General features: G+C 40.4%; 1 long non-coding RNA gene across 1 annotated transcript in view; it reads left to right on the top strand.

Moving 5' to 3' along the window:
• The window catches only part of LOC146767058 (uncharacterized), a 57,731-nt gene that overhangs the window by 22,740 nt on the left and 14,058 nt on the right, over positions 1-20,933 (top strand). The gene's annotated exons all lie outside the window — the stretch shown is intronic.

Below are 20,933 nucleotides of genomic sequence, written 5' to 3'. Positions count from 1 at the left end.
TAGGAAGTGACTCCTGCTCTTCTGCTGTGACATTTTAAGAATGGCCAGTCCAACAAGGAATCTGAGGTTAGTGTACCCTGACCAATCAGTTACTATTTCATCTGGTAAAGAGGTGAATTCCAGCAAATGTTAGGGGGGAAGGAGGACATTGGGGAGCAGCAGCTTTCAGAAATGCACATTTCCAGGTTCTAGAGCCTTGGGGATACATAGGCATGAATAAAAAGACTTGCAGAACAGCACATGCTGAAGTGAAATAGCTGCGTGTTTTCTGAATTAGGTCACAAAAAATCCTGAATTAGCTCATCTCTACCTCAGCCACTTGAGAAAGGAGCCAAGAGCCTGTTTGAGTTATCAGAGAAGCAACCATGAGAGAGGACTAAAGGCACAGAGTGATAGTCATGTACCCTTTTGTATATTTGAAGTTCTCATTGCTTTGCTCCTGGGACTCTCTCTCAATCAGCTAATTCTGCTATGAACAGCTGTGTATTTACCAAGTGGTAAAGAAGCAATTTACCTCTAAATTCAGGACACAGGACCATTTAGAATTGAGTTTAGGTTTTACAATTCCGTGTAACAGTCATCCTTCAGGTGAGTTGGAACAGCTTTTTCTCCTAGGTAAATAAAACTTTGACTCTTGGATTTGGATTCCCCTTGTTATCATCATTCTAAAATGATGATAAAAGAAGCCAATCCCATCACCACTAAATTCTAGTAATACTTTAATAATTTGTGAAATCAGATGCCACACTAGATGGTTACTTAGTAAACAGAGAAGAGAACATAAATTGAAGTGTATTGCAAAGCAATTGGATACATTTAAATGAATACCCTTAAACCAGCAAGCCTGGTGTGAGTGAGTGTGGTGGTACTGGCAAGTTAAGTCTTGCTTAGAAGGACAGGTGGAAATCAAGGCATTTGCTATATCAGTAAAATAACACTGGGAAAACGGATGTGTATGACTGAGTGATGAAATGTGCCAGGTAAGGCAAAAGCACCAGGTTTTCTTCACTTTTTGTTGGTAGGTAGGTAAGGAACTGATCTACTGAAGAGTGCTGCACAGGTACAGAATAACTTGGAAAAGTCCAAGCTGAACTGAAGCTACAGTGGCTGGAGCAGAGAGGGTCAAATATTTTGTAAATGTTAGAAAGAAAAACAAGTAAAGGTCTCTTCAGGACAGCTGCAAGTTAGGACGATTGCTTACTCCTGTGTCTGTCTGACAGTGTGTTTTTATGGAGAAGTGAGCAATAGACAACAAATGAAAAATTCATTGTCAATCTTCTTCTGTTTAGTTCTGTAATTTTTAGAAATTATTTCTGCTTATCCAGAAGAATATTTATAAATTAGATAAGGAAAAAACCACCAACCCTTTAATTTCTCATGAGATTTTGTTTAATTGTAAGAAATTTTATGTCCCACTGACTTTAATTATGTCTTAGTTTTGGGATGTTTTCCCCTTTTGGTTTCTTGTAATTTCCAGATATTTTTGGTCTGATTTCCAGAGAGCACATCTGATTTACTAGGTCCCTTTTAACTTGAGTTACAAAGTTTTGTAAGATCAAGAATAGTTTTTCTTGCTATGAAAAATGAAGTTCTCAATGAAAAAGGCTTTTATATGGTGATTGATAGGTCTACTGTATTTCTGGTTTTAAAATCCACTTTGTTCATTTTTTTTGTAAAGCAGAATAGTGTGAATATTACATTCTATTCAGACAAGTCCACTATAGGCACTCAGATGTCGAAATGTTTCAAAAACATATAAAAAATAAAGAAATGAATAGAAGCTTCCTTGTTCCTTAAATTATTACTGTGTTACCCTGAACTGTAAGTGAACCCTTTTTGCTTATAAAAGAAGCAGCTGTTCATGCGATTGAAACCATGGTTCATTACAAGCTGACCTCAAATTCAGGAGTAAAACTTCCTCTATTTTACTACAACTATTCAGACATGGGGTAGAGATAAACAATAATCAAAATCGGGATGAAACTTGACTGGGAAACCCTCTATACTCTTTGGCAGAATTATAGCAGCTTTTGGATCACCAAGAGTGATATAATGTTAAATGACCCTAAAACATTCCCTTCTCAAATGCAGCAGGTCTGCGCTGCCAACTCTGTAGCAAACAAAGGCTGATTGTAATGACTCCTTAAGCATAAGAGTATAGAAACGTTAATTATCACATTTTTTCACATTAAACATTTACAGAGAGTCAAGATGAAAATGGACTTGTTTATGATGATTTCCCACTTCTTTTTGGGTAAGCCATGTGATTAAAACAGATTCTTATTGTCTGTGTCTTATTTGAGTTTTATATCTTTTCTAAATGGTTTTGCTTTTTAGCTAATTTTGGAATTAGGACTGGATGTGAAAGTAACAAAAGTAGCCAATGTGCTACTACCCAGTTTTGAAGATGTATGTCTAGAATAATGTCGTACCATTAAAAGATGTAAACTAAATTAATGCTCATTACTAGCCAACTCTTTTATAAATGAAGTAGGGCAATGACATAGTGCCTTGGATGTATGTTTCTGTCTTTTAGTCTATTGTGTTTGTTATTACTCTTCTGTAGCTCCCTTGTTTGTTGTTGTCCAATTTTGAGACACAGGACTGCTTTCTAGTATTATTCATGACCCATATAACAAGACTCAGAGATAAGATCCTTTACTATTTACTAGGGGACTATACAGAGTCCCTAAGATTTCATGATCAAATACAAATAGGATTATGAATGTGTGTGTGCTTGCCATGATACATTTAATTACAGAGATTTGGGGCAAAAGTCTTTTGAGTCAGAGTGGAACATAATAAGAACCAAGTAGTAGCAATATTACTGATACCTGTTCAGTAAACTAGACATCTCCCTCGTATTACAAGTATGTTCGTTCAGAGAATTTCTTTTGCTTTCTGACCTACGTTTCTTGTGGGGTTGTTAAAAACTTAGTAATGGGAATGTGTCTCTGGGCTCTTAAAATGCATTATGGGAGTGTCTTAACCTGTTCTCCTATGCTTAGAAATCTGCTGGCTGAAATGTGTAATATTGTTCTGGGATAAACTGATACTGTCTTCCATTGATAGTTTTCCTTATACCTTATTCATTGAAGCCTTTGTGGGGCTTGACTTAGAATCTGCATAAAATTTGTTGATTAGCAACAGATTTTAAGATGTTTTTACTGAAGATGAGGTTTGTTTTAATTATCTAGGCTTTGAATGTTAGGAAAGCAAAAAATACTTCTGTCAAAGTGTATTTTGAGGGAAGGTAATTCAAAAGCTAAAACTTTACATTTCTGATAAATATTTTCTTAAATTTGTTGTATTTTCTTTGTTCATTACATGTGCATTGCATTCAGTGTCTTCTTCCCTACTCCAGAGAATTTCATGTCATCTTTATTCAGGTCTTGCCCCTGCCCTTCCTGTAAAGAAGCCCAGAGGAGGCCACCCAACTTGACATCTCAGTTCTCCTAATTCCACTGCTTGGTTTGATCCCATCACCCTGTTAGATCACTCATGCCTGCTTGCCAGGGGATCAAGGAGCCTTATGTGATAGAGGTCAGAATCCAACTAAACTAGACTACCCCTTTTTTTTTAAACTTTCTTTTCTTGAGCTACTGCCCAAATGGTGCGAATTCAGTTAGAGTCTAAGCAGAGAAGAAAGAGGGAGAGACCCTGGGCAGCTGCCTTGTTGTGACTCTGCTGTATGATGTGGAGTCATGCTTAACACACACCATAGCTGCCTCTTGCTCTTCTCTCTGTCTGGGCTCTTGGGGATGAAACTTTTTCAAACATTTCATGTATCCTGTTTTCAGTAGGTCTTTACTCAGCCTGTTTTCATTTAGCTGCTGGCCTCTCACTCCTGACAGTTGTGCCCTCTCTTCTTGCTTGTGTTACAGGTCTTCACTCTTAACAGGCCTTTGTTCCTCTCTGCTTTTGAACTTCTGACTTCTCTGTTTTCAAGATGGAGTTTCTGGTTTTGTTTCCTGTCTGCTCACAGTGCCACTAATTACTCATTTCATATTTTTTATGAGTGATAGTATTTTATAGTTCATCTTTTTTAACTGTTAGTAAGTGACACTTACTAACAGGGGTCATAGCCACATAATACAGGATCCTACATTATCATATCTGATACTCGGACCCAACTATGTTCTTTTTGAAGTAATAGTCTGTAAGTACATTAACAGTGCAAGTGTGCAGTGCTGTTGTTCCTGAGACTGACTGGTTTTTTTGCCTTCACATGAAAGTAGTGGTTTTTTTCATGTTCCTGTGCAGGAGTATATCACAATTCCATTTCTTCTCAGCTCCCTGCAGGATAAAACATTCTGCTGAATAAGTCTCATGTAGAGAAATCATGAAGAACTTGGTCCTACTATTATTTGCTGCTGTTTTATAATCAGTCTTCAGCTCATGTAGATTCCTGCTGGGGAAAAAAACTCTAAACACAAAACCTGGAGAAAATCCCGTTAATAGCTTTGGTTGTCAGTCTTCTCTTGTGGCAGTCATCTGTTTGAGTCTTCTTACTTCATTTTTGGTGAAGGTAAGTCCAAGTGCTCTGCTTTTGGGGTAGATGCTTTTCTGTCCCAGAGCAGCATTTTCTGCTTCTCCAGTGCATTGAGTTTTGTGGTTCTCAGCAGCATCATATCATGATGCTTTGCCCTGCACCACTCAGTGCTGGGCATATCCAGCAACCATCAGGCTCCTCTGGACACCAATGTAAAAGCACCTATGGATATTCCAGTTTCACCCTGTGACTGTTCATTCCCACAGAAGTGTGTCCATTGCATCTACTGCCACTGTTTCATGTCATCCCTGTGTCTGTAATCTTCTCAACTTCTGGATGAGGAACACCTACAGAAGAAAAGCACAAAAGCAGATGAAGACTGATTTCTGTCTTCCACTTAAGGAGAAAGATGAGCTCACCCATAACCTTTTGGATATTTCTTCATAGTCCATTAACTGTTAGGGCAACACTTCTACTTAACAAAGCTTTTATTGTTCAAGGCAGCATCTTGTGGTTTATTCTGTCCTCTTGTCACCTCACTATGAAACAAGTCAGCAGAATGTATCAGCTTTACACTGGGGAGACTGTTCTCTTGTTTGGTTACCTACTCAGCTAGATGTATCAATGAAATCTGGGCTGTTAACATAAAGACCCAAATTTTTTAGTTGCCTTTGATAAGTGATCACTTCTCTTGGACTGGTGTGATTGGATGATTACAGGACCTTTGGATATTCATTGAGCACCAACTCATTGTCATCAGTGCCTGCCAAATCTCTCACCCACTGAAACCTAGGATACCATGGTGGAGTTTCAGAGAGCTCCAGATAATTTCACAGTCTCTCTTGGACTGTTATAAAAATATCTGTCAATTGTCTTGTAATTTCCATTTATGTTTTTGCTTCTCTAAGAGCAGTTAAAATTTACCAAGTTTTGGAGTTTCCATTCAACAACATCAAAATATGTCAGACAGAAATTGCTGGACATTGAGTGGAACAATGCATTTCAATTGGAAAAGATTTATAAATTAATTCAAAGTAATTTCAGCTGCTCTTAAAATGGGGCCATGCCATTTCCAACAAAGGACATGAAGGATATACACTCGGTGTTGCAAGGAGAGTAGATGAAGGAATAGAATTGTGCAGGGGAACAGATATATTTACCCCTCTGAATGCCCTGAAACATTTAATGGCATAAGTGATTGGGAATACTGCTGTGCCTGTTGTAGCTGAGTGTAGGGTTCCATGGCTTACAGCACCCTGGATTGCTCTGTGTGCTCTCTTGCCTGTCCAGGTTGGCAATAAACTATTTAGGTGACTTTGATGGTACAACTTGCAGACAGTCTATTACCTTCAGTCTCACTCTTCAGTGTCTCAGATTAATTTCATAGATAAAAGAACCTTTGTCCTTTAAATCTTCTTTCAGTCATTTGAGTTAAAAATGAAGTGTCAGATGTGGCTTTTAATTTCCTGCCTATTTTCTTTTAGGCCAGGTCTTTTGGCATTATTTAATCCAGGTCATTTGGTGTTATTTAATCAGTGTGATATTTTAATCCAGCTGTTTACATTTGACTCTTGCTCTGGCCTGTTTAGAAACTCAACATGCCTGCAGTACAGAAAGAAAATTGCTAAAATCTGAGAAGAACAAGGAACAATATACTTATTTTTCTTATTTTTAAAAAACCCCAAAACCTGGTTATCTTAACATAGCCTAGAATGGACTTGGTATAAAGATGACAAATATAGTCTTTTTTTGGAAAATGCTATTTAGATATGGCTCATGCAGATGAGAAGCAGTTTAAAATGTGAGGGACAGTATTAATTTAAGGAACTTCTTCATATTTTGAGATTTTCAAAATATAAATGCAAGAAATTATCCATAGTAATTTGTTAATAGTAAAAAAGAAAAACATCTGTACCAAACTAAACTATTAGAATAAAGCCTATAGAGAATTTAAATAGCTGCTTTCAAAGCTCACAGTGAAGTATGCTGCTTAATGTCATTTATGGCCTCTTTGTAGACAACTTAGATTTCCCTGTGGTTGTATTGGATTGACTCAGGAAAACATAGAGGGGTCTAAACATCTCAGAGGGAGGTCTTCTGTTGCCTGATGCAGAGGCTGCTCATGCAGGTTGGTTCTTTTCAAAGAGAGTCAGAGCAAAACCATCCCTCCATGACGGAAACCAAACCCTAAGACACCTTAAGTGTATTGGACTTTCAGTGCCTTCTTTGTTCTGCACCATCTGCCTCGTGCTACATTGGGATTCTCATGAAGTGTTTATTTCTGTAGTGTCTGAAAGTTTGGGCTATAGCATAGATGTTAAAGCCCATAAGGAGGTAGCACTGTGCCTAAAGACCCTGGAGTTAAACTAGTGGGCAAGAGGATATTTTGTCCTTTTTTTAGAAAATGGTTTTGTTTTGCCCATTCTGCTGTTTTCTGTAGCTACTCTTATTTTCTAGTTGCTTCCTGTTATTACTGGGGATTTCACTGCTCATACATGCTTTGTTGTTTCTTGTGTAACTCTTTCATGAGCTATCATGCAACTTCTATAAGTTCTTCAATTTCATTTGAGCTATCTTCTGTTTTTTTGCACTAGTCTGGCACTTTTGTCTTTGCACTTCTGCACTTGTCATTGCACTTTTCAGGCAATGGCTGTGCAATTGTTACATTGAAATCTCAGAGAAAGCTTCTTCTAGTAGATTAAACCTTGGACCACAATTTAATAAATTTGGCTACTGGGATCGTGACCAGTTTGAAAACGGTGAGTCAATAATTTTATCATACCTACATTTCTTTCAGCTGTTAAACAAAATTAGTCTGTATTCTGCTTCAAACTGCTTGTCACAGGCTTTTGGAGGAACAGCACATAGGCTCCTGCTGAAAATGCTGATGAGACTGCTGGTGATCTTGCCAGGGCCACTGGGTATCTCTGTTGTGATCATGAAAGATCAGCCTAAAGTGAGAATGAAAACTGTGATGTCCTTATTCCTTCTGGTCTACTCTGTACTTGCTTGTCTCAGGGTACTGCAGCCTGAAACCTCTTTAATTTGGCTGCAAGAACAGTAACAGTGTGGCCTGCACAGACAGTGCAGTGGAAGGAACAATGTAAATGGAAATTATGTGCAAAAGGGCTCAGAAGTCCTTAAAAAACCCCACTTCCTAAGATTTTGAAGCAAAGAAGAGATTTATCCAGCATCCTACTTTACTAGCAGTAATAAAAATTTGGTAAGCCAAGACTTCTGGCCCAAAGCTCAGAACAGCAGGTTTTCCACTCCATAAAGGTGCAGGGTTTGCCTTGTTGTTGATCCTTGACAGAAATCAAGTGTAAGCACCCCTCACTTTGAGACATCAAGTGATGATGTTGGCTCTGTTCCAGCAAAGGCAATATTCCAGGGAAAGATAGCATAGCTGAGCAAGTCAGCTGTCTAAAAATGGCCGTGTTAGAAAGGAAGAAAGAATGAGGACAGAGAATGTCTTCTCAAATTAAAAAAAAAGTGTTATTTTCATAGTTCTTCTGACTCGCCCCTAAAAGTGGCCTCAACTCTTTGTGAATTGGCTCCCAAGGTTATTGTCCCTCCACTGGAGGTGGTTTGTTTTAAAAAAGGTGACTTAAAGAGACATAAATAAAAACAAGGTGCTCTAGTAAAAATTAGAGAAAAGTAAAAAAGTTAAGAAAAAACAAACAAGGCAAAATATTTATTCAGCATATTATCAAAATCATATTCAATCTGAAACTCATTCTCTCCAAAGCTGATATCAGAGAAAACAGCAACAGTTAATTTACAAATTTGTGATTTAGAGAGATTTGAAATTCAACTTAATTTAGAGCTGATTTTGAAGTAATTGTTAATCTAGGGAGATTAGATGAAAGAATACAAAATTATCTGTGTCTGAACCAGAAATTCTTGCAGAAATTGTAATTTGTTTTTCTGGAGAGTGACTCCTGGGCTAATAACTTCCATGCAGCTGAAACATTGCCCTCTATGGCTTCAGTGCAGTTTATGACTGTCTTTTCTCACTCCACATAGAAATGTTATTTCCATGGAAGGACAGTATTTCCTAGTATCTGTTTTTCTTCCCTAATACAGCTACGTATTTCTAATGACTTGGTACTACCTCTTAGCTTGGGTGGTTTTGTTTTCAAATTTATTTTCACAGAATTTCAATAAATCCAGGTTTCTTTAGTGCATTTCTAGAATTAAGAATACAAATTAATTAAATCTTGCTCGAATTAAAGACCTCTAAAGAAATTGTATTCAGCTGCATCTCTCTCTGCTTTGCTAAGATTAATGAATTTTAGTGCTCGAAAGGCTAAATCTATGTTCCTCACAAACAGGAAGCCCACAGGTGGGTGCCTTTGTCAGACAGGATAACAGAGTCTGGTGAAAAAGCTTTGATGTGTGCAGTGACCAGGTCAGATGTAGTATGTGATAGTAAAGCTTGATTGGGTAAGTGAGAACAGTAATATGTGTCTATATATGTTGTTTTCCAGATACCCTGAAGCATCTCAGGTTCATACAAAGACCTCCTATATGAACTGCTATTCTCCCACTGCCCAGTTGTGTTAGGTTTTGGGGAGGTGGGGGTGAAGTTGAAGACATGAAAATACTTAGGGATTTTTTTTATTTGCATAGGTTTTGGCATTTCTCCCTTTTAAATTTGAAGGGGTTTAAAAAAGGTTTAGCCTCTGAAACATATTGTTTCCCCTAGCAAATTCTAAAAATCATTAGCCTTTGAAAAAAATTAAAATTCTAACTAAAACCTAGAATTCTCCCATAAGATGACGACAGAATCTGGAAATATGTTTGTTTTATAACTTGTGATAATGGAAGTGTTGAACAATTAACACTCTTGCAAATACAATCCAGGATCTGAAAATTAAACAAAATACCAAAAAATACCCAAACAAAAATTAAAAAAAAAAAACAACAACAAAAACAAAACCCATGGGAGCAACACTTCTACATACTTGGTTCATTCTTTTAACATCTACTTGAACCTGTACCTTAGAAGGGATTTGAGAACATTGTTACTTTCTGGATTTGTTTCTCCTGCTGTATTTGTCTCTTTTTTCATGCTGCCTCATATTGGATAGTACAGAAATACTCGAATTTGATGAGTTTAAGGAACCTTGCAAGCCACTCAATTGAGCTTTTCAACCTGTGGGTGCAGAAAAATTAGAAAAGTCATGTCAAAGCATTAAAATCTTGAATGCTTATGTCAGGTAACTCTGGATTCCATGACTACTTCCATCTCATTTAACCCTAATACCAAGCTCACTCAATAGGACAATAACAATTGTCCATGGGATGGGCCATCAGGTTATAAATAGTGAAAGTGTGTTACCTCTCCCTGTCTTTCCCATTGCCTCTGAATGCTCCCCATTGTGCTCCCAGTTAATGTTTTAGTAGAGATTTGCACTCCTGTTGCACTAAGGACATCTACCTCGTTTAGCATCAGCCAGTCCAATAGCACAGGAGCTGGTGTGTCTGCATGGTTCAGCATGATTCAGTACAAAGACAAGGCTCTGGTCCCTAAAGCAGGATCCTTGTGGTGCTCATGATGATCCTGCTTTCTCAATGGTTTGTTTATTTGGGCATGGCACGGATTTGACTGGCGCAGGAGTTTTTCTTCTTGAAATGCACTTTTCAGGTAATGGCTGTGCAATTGTTACATTGAAATCTCAGAGAAACTTCTAGCAGATTAAACCTTGGACCACAATTTAATAAATTTGGCTACTGGGGATCATGACCAGTTTGATAACGGCGAGCCAATAATTTTATCATTGTGTGCTTGATGCTTACCTAATTAAACCTGTTCACATGCATTGAAGCTGGATATTTTTACACATCAGAGCCAAGAGTAAGAGTATTTCACTAGAATGCTGGATGGCTTAGTCTGATGTGACATTTATCTTCACTCATCAGAAGTGCAATCAGTGGGGAGTTACCCAGATCTTTGTTCATGAAGATAAATGTCAAATATTATCTATCTACATTCTCATATGGTGTCTATCACCATGGTGTCTGAATGCCTTCCAAAGCAGTGATGTACACAAATTAGTTCTAAACCAGTCAGCAAATGATCATCATAGAGATGTCGCTGACAATTTTCTGGCAGTGCCTGTTTGCATCGAATCTTTCCTGTTTCCTTTCATTCTGTATCAGACAGTGAGAGATAAGCTTGTTTAATTACTGGGTGGGGGGAGAGGGAGGGGGAATCACGAAAGATATATTGGACAGTATGATGGAATACTGAATTCATAATAAATTCCTTCTTTCACCTTCCTTTGAGTTTTTCTTTCTGCCCAGGAGGCTAAAGATACATTCTCTTTTCTAAAGGCAGTATTGGAACAAGCAGTACCAACAAGGCCAGGTGTAATTTAAAAATATTTATGCATTGTCAGTTCTGGAATTAATCTTTCTTAATTGAATTGACATGAACTCATGTCTGCAGGTAATGTAAACTGTCAAACACTCTGCCAGTGACAGCATGTTGGTCAGGGTGGTGAAGTTAATGAGAGATCTAAATTATGATGGAATATCTCAGCATTAGCTTTGGAGCCTGATGTTTATAAATGCATTAGTAACATCACATTAGCTACAGACTACAGACTCTGGAGTTCAGAAGGGCTAATTACTTGTTTGCAGTTTCTGAAAGAACCAGGGATGAGTTATTTGCGCCTCAGAAACATTTTAGTAATATATTTGATGCAGTGAAATTTCTTTCTCTTGAAATACATACAATGGAATTTTTACGCACAATATATTTCTATATATATATAGTATAATGCTCTTAATATCTGGAAATACTGTTTTAAAATACATGTATCAAACTATTTATTGATGCTGTTTGGGAGGGCCTTACCCATTTCCACTGCGTGAGATCAATCCTGCAGTTACCTGCTAGCAAAGCACTTGGCACAATCTAACAATGATGCTTTCCTTTCATGGCAAAATGGAATGACTGTTAGCTTTCTAAAATCCAGAGAATGCAGGGTGGATCCTGGGGATAAGGTTTGTGTAGAAGGAGCAAAATTAGCAGATGAGCCTTTGCTTGCCATAGGAGAATTTCCCAGGGTGCTTAGTGAGGCACCACGAGCTGTGCCTGACATGCTCGGCGTGAGGCTGCAGACTAGTTTTACTGCAGAGAGGTAGGAGGTGATGAGTCCAGTCTGAATGTTCCATCTTCAGAGATGAGCACTTGCTTATGTGCCATAAGTACTTGAAAGTATAAAACTGCTTTTGGCACTAATTAGAGTTCAGACCTTTTTTAGTGAATGCAGGCTGGGCTCAAACAAGGATGCTGATTACATTTTAAACAGCAAGGCTTTTATCTTGAGGTGGGTGGGTGATAAGAGAACACCTGACTGATAATAATGGGTCCAGTGATCCATTCTGCCAGACTAAAAGAACTGGGTTTGCAGATGGAGCCCTGGGGACAAAAAGCTAAAATACTTGAATATTAGTTTGGCCTTTCACAGGCAGAATTCTGAATTGATAAAAAGTCCCTTTCCAAACTCAACAGATGTCTAACTAGGAGAACTAATGAACATGGTTTAGCTCTTCTCTTGCAAATTTTCAAGAGGCAAGGTAATCCATTGTAAAAGAAGGTCTCTAAAATTTCACTGGCTTTGTTTGGGTTGTGTGGGATAAAATTATTTCCTGAAATTTTTGAGTAAAGTTCACAATTCAGGTGTTTATAACTTCTGAGAGATACTACACAAGAATGTGTATTTAGCTGTGTTTTATTATGGAGGTGACCCTTCCAGTCTTCATGTCAGAAGACAGAGAAGTGAAGGAAGAATTCCTGTAGGTAAGTGAATTGAAGCACACAGAGTTTGAAGTAATCTTGTTTGTTGTAAACATCAGCTACCACAGTAAAAGTAACATCTACTGATAACTTTAAAGCATGTTTAAGAAATTCCTGACCTGGTGCAGCACTGCTTTCTGTAGATGGTTTACACAATGAAAGCACAGGATTGTTTGGCACATTTGGAGAAAATGCTGATTGAATTTAGCCACACAGCTCTTTGTTCTCAGCAGGTATACATCACGATATCTCTGTTATTCTCTGCATTCAGTGCAGGAGAATTGTTGCTCAAAGACTGTAGGGAAGTGGAGGCTCTTTGGATTAACAGAGCTGCCTGAGAGCTGAGGTGCTGAGACAAGCCTGGTCATGAGGAAACCTGGTCAGGTCATTCTTCCAACTCCGGTGTTTCAACTGCAGGGTGTGGGACCTGCTAACTCCTCTTACCCTGACTGTGCCTGCCCTTAACATCCTTAGGAGTAATGTCCTCCTTAGACCTTTTCTGCCTAGCTTTATGTGTAGTTGAACATTTTGTTCTATGACATAAACAGGGGGAAAAAATGAGGAAATTAATAACGCTTATTACAAATGATAATTTCATTTTATTTTCTCTGGTAGCATAAGGGCAGCATTGTTTATGAATGTTCTTCTTACAGATGTTTGTTAGTCAAATTATTCCTTTTCCTCAAGTCCTCTCTAAACGACACATCCTTCCTTCAGCTGATTCATGATTCTGTCCTATGCCAAATAATTGATTTTAATGGGGTAATTCTGTGTTACCTTATGAGGTAAGACAAACGAGTTAAGAATTAAGTTTTATTTGAAATTCACCATTTTGCTTTAAAATCAGTTTAAAAATGTCATCTTTGTCAGGCGTATATTTTGTAGAGACATGTACTTACCTAAAGGAACTAAGAAATACAAATGGGGTAAAACTAAATAACTTCATTATGCATAAAAAGAAAACAGAAGTCCATTGATCTTGACATTTCAGTTGAGGTGTTGTTCATTATACAGATACAGGGTCTGTTACAGCCTGGCCTGTATCTCTGAGAGCTTCTCACAGCTCCAGCATTGCCCTAAGCTTGTTTAGGTGTCACTGCTGTTACCACAGGCAATTCGGTAGCTTTCTCCTGCTTTTCACTGTCACTGCTGTTCATGGCAAAACTAAAAAGTGTGTGTTTTCACAGAAGGGCAATGATATTTTTTTTACCCCTTTTAAATTGCTTTTACAGCAAATTTTCACAGGATTAAAAAAAAACCCCAAAAAAACCAACCCACCAAACATTTGTTGCATTCAGATAAAAAAAAAAAAGAAAAAAAAAAAAAAAAAGAGGCGAAATTTGGTATTTCCAGTTTCCAAACTGGAAACTCAGCTTTTGAGCCAGTAGTGGCATGCTGCAGTGGGCATGTATAATAGAGTGCAAGCTTCACGGAGCAGGTGGCCACACGCTGAACAACTGCTGCAGGAAGGTGTTTCAGTGGTGCATCAGCATCTGTACTGCCTGACCTTTGCAAAGGTAAGACTGGAGGCTGGCTGAATTGAAGGCATTTCTCCCATGCTCCAAAAGGGACTAGGAGAGATCAGTCACTAACCTGGCGCTGACAGCAGGACCCTCCCATGACGTGGCAGACTGGCCTGGCTTTTGCTGTGCAAGAGAGATTTGGGGTTTCGATCCATTTTCTCCCCTCCTTATTGCCCTGGGCGAAGTAGTTTGTTTTCAGGGTCTTTTGCTAGTGGGGAGCAACAGAGCTAAGGTTCTCTTTCATTGCTCTGGGGGATTTCCATTCCCTTTTCCTTTAATTTTCTCCTCCCTGTTAATTGCATAAGAGAAGCTAAGAATGTTAACTGAACAGATAATTCTGGGTTCATGTATATGAGCAAGAAGAATTGAGATTTGCATGAAAATAGCTATCCTCAGGTTAGACCTTTGCATTTGGAAACAAGCTCTTTTCAGGTCTATTTTCCCTCAATTGTTATGTGTTTTATTTAATGTGAATGGTGGATGTTTGGGGAGGAACAGACGTTTGTTTGACTATTCAGATGCACTGGGAGGGTTTAAGTTGGCACAGCACGGATCAGAGCAAGATGAGTGGAGACATCTTCTATTTAAAACCACATCCACATAACCTTGTGCAACTGAAGTAAAAGTAAATCCTTTCTCAGAACTGATTGCTTTTAGTGCTTTTACCTGTCTACTTTGTATGTGTGTGTTTAAGCTCACAGCACAGTGGGACTATTCCTTTTTGTTTCAGGATGTTTCAAGGCAAGAAATAACAAAAACTTGGAATAAATCCTCTGTAACAAAGTCCCTGTATGGCAACACTAGAAGATCTTGCCAGGTGTTCAGTTCTTGTCTTTCTTGCATAAATAATTGTCTTTTGGGTTTGTTTTTTTGCTTTTTTTTTCATTTTTAAACTTTCTTAAAATTCTAACACTAGCAGTTATTCATACAGATGCATGCAGGTGCAATAATGTATAGATTTGGGGCTAGACTGCTCTGATGTGGGCAGGATTAATTTTAAAAGTTTAATTGACTGCCTCCTACTCCAAAACAGGAACTCTTCAGCTTTGAAAGCAGCCCACTGAAATGGATCTCCTCTGCCAGGCCAGGGAGCATCAGGGCTCCTGGGCAGGAGCTTATGGCTGGACCCGGAGGTGCTGAGGCTGCGAGTTGCCTTTGGAGGCAGCGGTGAGACTGCACAGGAGGTGCTCGGGCTGCAGTGAAGGCGCTAATTAACTGTGCTATCAGCCCTCAGCCAGGGAGTAATCTCAGTTAAAACAAAGGCTTTGTGTTTCTGGGAATAAAAGCAGAGCAGAATTTTATAAAAATACTTCTGCAAGGTGTCTCCCCTTGAAAACATGGAAAGGAGCGTTAAGAAAGCTGTAGTTTGCTGTAGTATCCTGGTGGTCTTCTCCAAGGTAGATGATGTCTAATATTTTGCTGCTAACTGGAGCCTTCATTGTTTTAGTGTATGTTAATGTGTCTCTTACATTTAGAGTAAGTCTTGGCCTTCTTATGCATCCTTTATCTCAACTGGTAAGTTGTCCTCTTTGTAGTGTCCATCCTCATTTTTGGTACTCATGTGAGCTGGTGGCTAAGTAATTTTTGTTACCTTAATTTTATATTTTATTTCATTTCATTTTCTTTATAATATTTGTCCTCCTGTGAGCAAATAAATTCTTCTGAGGATCTCTTCTATGTTGCTGATGTATTCTTGTCTCCCTTAGTTTGCCTGCAGTCCTGAAATGGAGTCTTGTGGCAAAGGAACTTGCTGACGATTCAGTTTGAGAATATTTTGTTTGATGACTACATCAGCTTAAGATATCCTTCTCAAGGCCATAACCCATGATTTCTTTCAACACACCATAGTACTATGGCTGGAAGCAAATAAGAGGATTGTCTCACACTAAACAAAAACTCAGAAAGGGTGTAGGAAGGTTGGTAGTTTCTTTTTGTTTTGATTTTGTTAGTCAAGAGCACAGTAGTGAATGGGAATAAATACCCGAAGTTAGTCATGCCACCAGTGCCAATGCATTGTGAAGCCGTGACCCAACTAGAATGGTGACTCTGAGGCTGGCCCATGATCAGTCTTCATGGTATTTGGTCTGATAATCTGAATAGTAAGCAGTATGCAGTTAAGGCTAGAAAACTTGGCAATTCAACAGGGAAAAGGACATCTTTCACAGCTGTGACTGCATAATCCTCCTCTCAGAAGCACAGTGCTATCTATTTTAGGGTGGAATACTGTTCTGGGGATTCCAGTGAGGATTGGATGCAGTGAAGTATCAGAGCCAGCTTATTTCATAATGTTGTCCTAATATGTAAATGCAGGGAGGCATTGCAGGCTTTCTCTGTCCTTATTAAACTAAATAATATGCTCTGCCAGTATGTTCCTACAGTCACCTAAAATCTGCTCTAAAATGTCTCCTTTAATATTTTGTAAAGTTTTTGGCTTTTAGTTTGAAGGTTTTGAGAGGGGAGAAGGAGTCTTCATGTTTTTAATAGAGCCCCTGAAGTTTTAATATAGCCCCTGAAGTTTTAATATAGTCCCTGAAAAATGTATCTGATTTATGTCCTCTACCTCTCTAAAGTGCCTACTTTAGATGCTTGTTATTGTCTTGTTGCTCTGCCACTTTCCAGGCTAGCGTTGATGTTGCAAGATATTCTTGAGACAGGAAGCCTTATCCTACTTGCTTGCTTTTGATTCTTTTCATTATCCACATTTGAATCTCTATTCATTTCTAATGTGCCTTTTTTTAAGACCCGTACCAAAATAAATACAGGGTTGGAACATAAGAGGATTATGATTGATAGAACACTGTTAACATATCCTGGGTTTATTAATTGTTTCCTGTTGGATGATGCATCTAGCTCCATTAATTTTCCTAACCGCTGTTTTATACAGAGCAATGACACGACCCAACGGACACACAGCTGTGTGAAGAGGCACTGCTGGGAGTTCAGGTGCTTAGGTGCAAATCTGTAAATGTTCCATTACTGTCTAACAGCACTTCAGGTTTATATAAACTCTCCAGTCTCTCCTGGTTCGGCATCTTTTCCTTTCTGGAAGTATGTGTATGTTTTTACAGGCAACCAGCTTGGCACTGAACCTGCATCATGACCAAAATTTTCAGTATCTCCAAAGGCCTGGGCTGAGAGGTTCACTCATACAACTGTCTGTGCTGCTGACTGTCCACAATTTCTCCTAGAAGGTGGTGCCCACTTTGTCTTCTTTTGTTTTACGTAATTTGCTTAACAGTGACAAGAATTACACAGGAGACTGGAAGCCAAGGTTTGGTTCACTTCTCTGTTTGAAAGGTTTAAACCTAAATCTGGTGCTTGGCTGAGTGTGTCGGGCCACTCCTGCTGCACGGCGCTGCGGTCACTGCCCAGCACTGCTGCACCCCAGTGCAGTCACTGCCCAGCACTGCTGCATGGCGCTGCGGTCACTGCCCAGCACTGCTGCACCCCACTGCAGTCACTGCCCAGCGCTGCTGCACCCCACTGCAGTCACTGCCCAGCACTGCTGCATGGCGCTGCGGTCACTGCCCAGCACTGCTGCACCCCACTGCAGTAACTGCCCAGCACTGCTGCACGGCGCTGCGGTCACTGCCCAGCACTGCTGCACCCCAGTGCAGTCACTGCCCAGCACTGCTGCACGGCGCTGCGGTCACTGCCCAGCGCTGCTGCACCCCACTGCAGTCACTGCCCAGCACTGCTGCACCCCACTGCAGTCACTGCCCAGCACTGCTGCATGGCGCTGCGGTCACTGCCCAGCACTGCTGCACCCCACTGCAGTCACTGCCCAGCGCTGCTGCACCCCACTGCAGTCACTGCCCAGCACTGCTGCACGGCGCTGCGGTCACTGCCCAGCACTGCTGCACCCCACTGCAGTCACTGCCCAGCACTGCTGCATGGCGCTGCGGTCACTGCCCAGCGCTGCTGCACCCCACTGCAGTCACTGCCCAGCACTGCTGCACCCCACTGCAGTCACTGCCCAGCACTGCTGCATGGCGCTGCGGTCACTGCCCAGCACTGCTGCATGGCGCTGCGGTCACTGCCCAGCACTGCTGCATGGCGCTGCGGTCACTGCCCAGCACTGCTGCACCCCACTGCAGTCACTGCCCAGCACTGCTGCACCCCACTGGAGTCACTGCCCAGCACTGCTGCATGGCGCTGCGGTCACTGCCCAGCACTGCTGCACCCCACTGCAGTCACTGCCCAGCACTGCTGCACCCCACTGGAGTCACTGCCCAGCACTGCTGCACGGCGCTGTGGTCATTGCCCAGCACTGCTGCACCCCACTGCAGTCACTGCCCAGCACTGCTGCACCCCACTGCAGTCACTGCCCAGCACTGCTGCACCCCACTGCAGTCACTGCCCAGCACTGCTGCACCCCACTGCGGTCACTGCCCAGCACTGCTGCACGGCGCTGTGGTCATTGCCCAGCACTGCTGCACCCCACTGCAGTCACTGCCCAGCACTGCTGCACCCCAGTGCAGTCACTGCCCAGCACTGCTGCACGGCGCTGCGGTCACTGCCCAGCACTGCTGCACCATGCTGCCGGTGCTTTTTGCTGCAAGTCCTGACTCCATGTAGGTCTGGGAAAGGAACAGTACTGTCTTGGAGTCTTTAATCAGCACCTGCAATAAATTCATAGTTTATGCAGGCTTTAGGAAAGTGTTTTTTCCCCTACAGTGTTCCTCATCTTGCACTTGTCAGTGAATGCAATCTCATAGACACAGTAAAGGCTACAAGGGAAATACATTTTTCAAAGGGTAACTTTGTGGTCAGAGCATGGTCAGACTCAACAGATAAAATGTGTATTTTCATTTTTTTTGTTTGTTTGTTTGGTTGGTTTTTTCACAAGAATTTATCAATTTTTAAAGTTGATAGTTTTCCATTAAATAATTGTCTTTCTAATTCATGTCCCTGTCTATATACATGACATGGCAGCTCTGAGCAATGGTAAGTACTGCATAAAAAGCTGTATGGTATTTACTAGCTGAGCTAGCATTGACACAAGATGCAGCACTGAATGCTACCATTTCACACTTTAGTACTGCTTTCCAGTTGCTAAATAGATACTTAAGCATGTAGGGCAGGGAGTGGATACAACAGCTTAGAGGTCTGTAAGGGCCAGGCTTGGAGTCACTTTGTATGTAACAGGTAGGTCCCAGAGGTGCTTACAGCTGTGTTTTTCAAATGCACTTACACGCAATGGACTTGATGGGGCTGGTTTCCCTTGATTACTAAATGTGTCTTGTTCATCTCCATATGTGAGATGTATTTAGAGTAGGAATAAAACAGAAGTACTCTGGAAGCCTTTGTGAACACACGAGACTTGGGATGTCATCTTGTGGTTGTTCAAAGAAATGCAAGAACAGCTTGTAAGTGTGCCTCTTTACACTGAGCTGGTATAGGTGCAAGTTTCTCCAAATATTTTATCTTGAATTACATGATGGCTCTTTGTTAACTTCCTTACAGCCCATTCCAGTAGTCAGGGTTTGGGGTGACTACAGCAAACCCTGATAGGAAGTCATGTGCTGCTTGGATACCTGAGTGCATCAAAGAGCACAGCCACTGGTGTCTGAACCTGTGTGATGTCAGGGGCAGGAGGACTGACATCCTGCTGCTGGTTACCCATTTTATGTTATAAGCACTTTCAGTTTAGCTTTAGCCTTTCCTTGGCTGTTCCAGCTGGTTGGCAAAACAAATTTATAGGAGGAGGAATTAATGGGATTAAGAAATTTCCTGTAATAAGGAGCAGTGGTATCAGGAACATCTACATTCTGCCCTCTTTTCTGTGGTCTCCCAGGCCATTTCCCTCAGCTGCTAGTAATTCTCTGAGTCTGTAATTGGAGTGGTTCAGAACTGGACTGACCAAAGTGAACATCCCTGTCACCGGTGCACAGTGAGAGCAGCACCAAGTCGTTCCTGTGACAGGGCTAAATCTTTGGTAACTGTTCCAGCTAGACAAAAACCTGTGGCAAGTTAGAGTCATGCACAGCAGCTGCACCAGGGATTATAGATTTGACTAGCACTGTATATAAATAATCACCTTTTCTTTCTTGTGAAGATGTGCTGTCTCTTGTTTGATACTGGGGCAGGCTGGCAGCTGGAATGGCTTCTCAGACTTTTCAGTTATGTTTTTAATAGCACTGTCTAATTGAAGTGAAACGATCAAGCCTATGCATGCTTGAACAAAAAGGCATCTGGAAGAGGGTGAACTCCACTCAGAAGGGCAGTACCTGCCACTCTTCAAATGCTCTGTGAAGGCTTGCTTGGATCTCTGCTCCACACCCTTTGAAGTTAAATGCTTTCTAATTACAACCCTTAGAAGCAATACACTTTCTTGTCTTGAATGAAAATAAGTTTGCTGTGATTTTTACCATTTGTCAGATTTATGGCATTGATTGAGACAGATTTTAATAGTGGATGATCAAACATTAGCTCATGCAAATTGCTGGTTATTTCTGGAGTGCTATTTCATCATTAGTGAAGGGACAATCCATCTGGATAGTGATTAGTTCCAGCTCCAAGCTCTCATTCAAGGGTCAAGATGCCTGAGAGTTTCTTGACAACAAAAAACTAAGGGTGGTGTTATGTTTTCCACAGGGTGACTGCTGCTTGCTCCACTCTAGCCACTGGGACTTCACATGATGGAAGCTATTTAATATTAGACCTTTACCCTAATTCTTCCAACAGAATAAAGTTACTTATTTTGCCCAGCAACTACATGCTTATTATTTTACAGTACTGTGTTATAATAAAATGTTAATTATGTCACTAAATGCAATTACAGAAGTTTTAAAGACAAATTTTTGTAATTATTTTTGACATCTTTTTAAAGACAGCTGAAGTCTTTATCCAGTCAAAAATGTGACAATCACAGCAAATGCTGATTTCAGGCTCTGCTGCATTTTCCTTTCAAGGACCAGAGGATGTTCAGAGGTGCTTTGCATCAGCCCTCCATAAAAGTGAGATAGAATCACAGACTATAACCTGATTTTTAGTGCAGATTATATTTTACTCTGCTTTGGGAGAGGAGATTGAGGCAAAATGAGATACTTCCCATGTGCAGATCAGATTACAAACAAGGATTGATTCTAGGTCATGTATCCTTGTG

Source organism: Lonchura striata, chromosome 6, assembly GCF_050655825.1.
Source record: "Lonchura striata isolate lonStrDom1 chromosome 6, ASM5065582v1, whole genome shotgun sequence".
Classification (NCBI taxonomy): Eukaryota; Metazoa; Chordata; class Aves; order Passeriformes; family Estrildidae; genus Lonchura; species Lonchura striata.
This window is presented reverse-complemented; position numbering and strand designations above follow the sequence as displayed.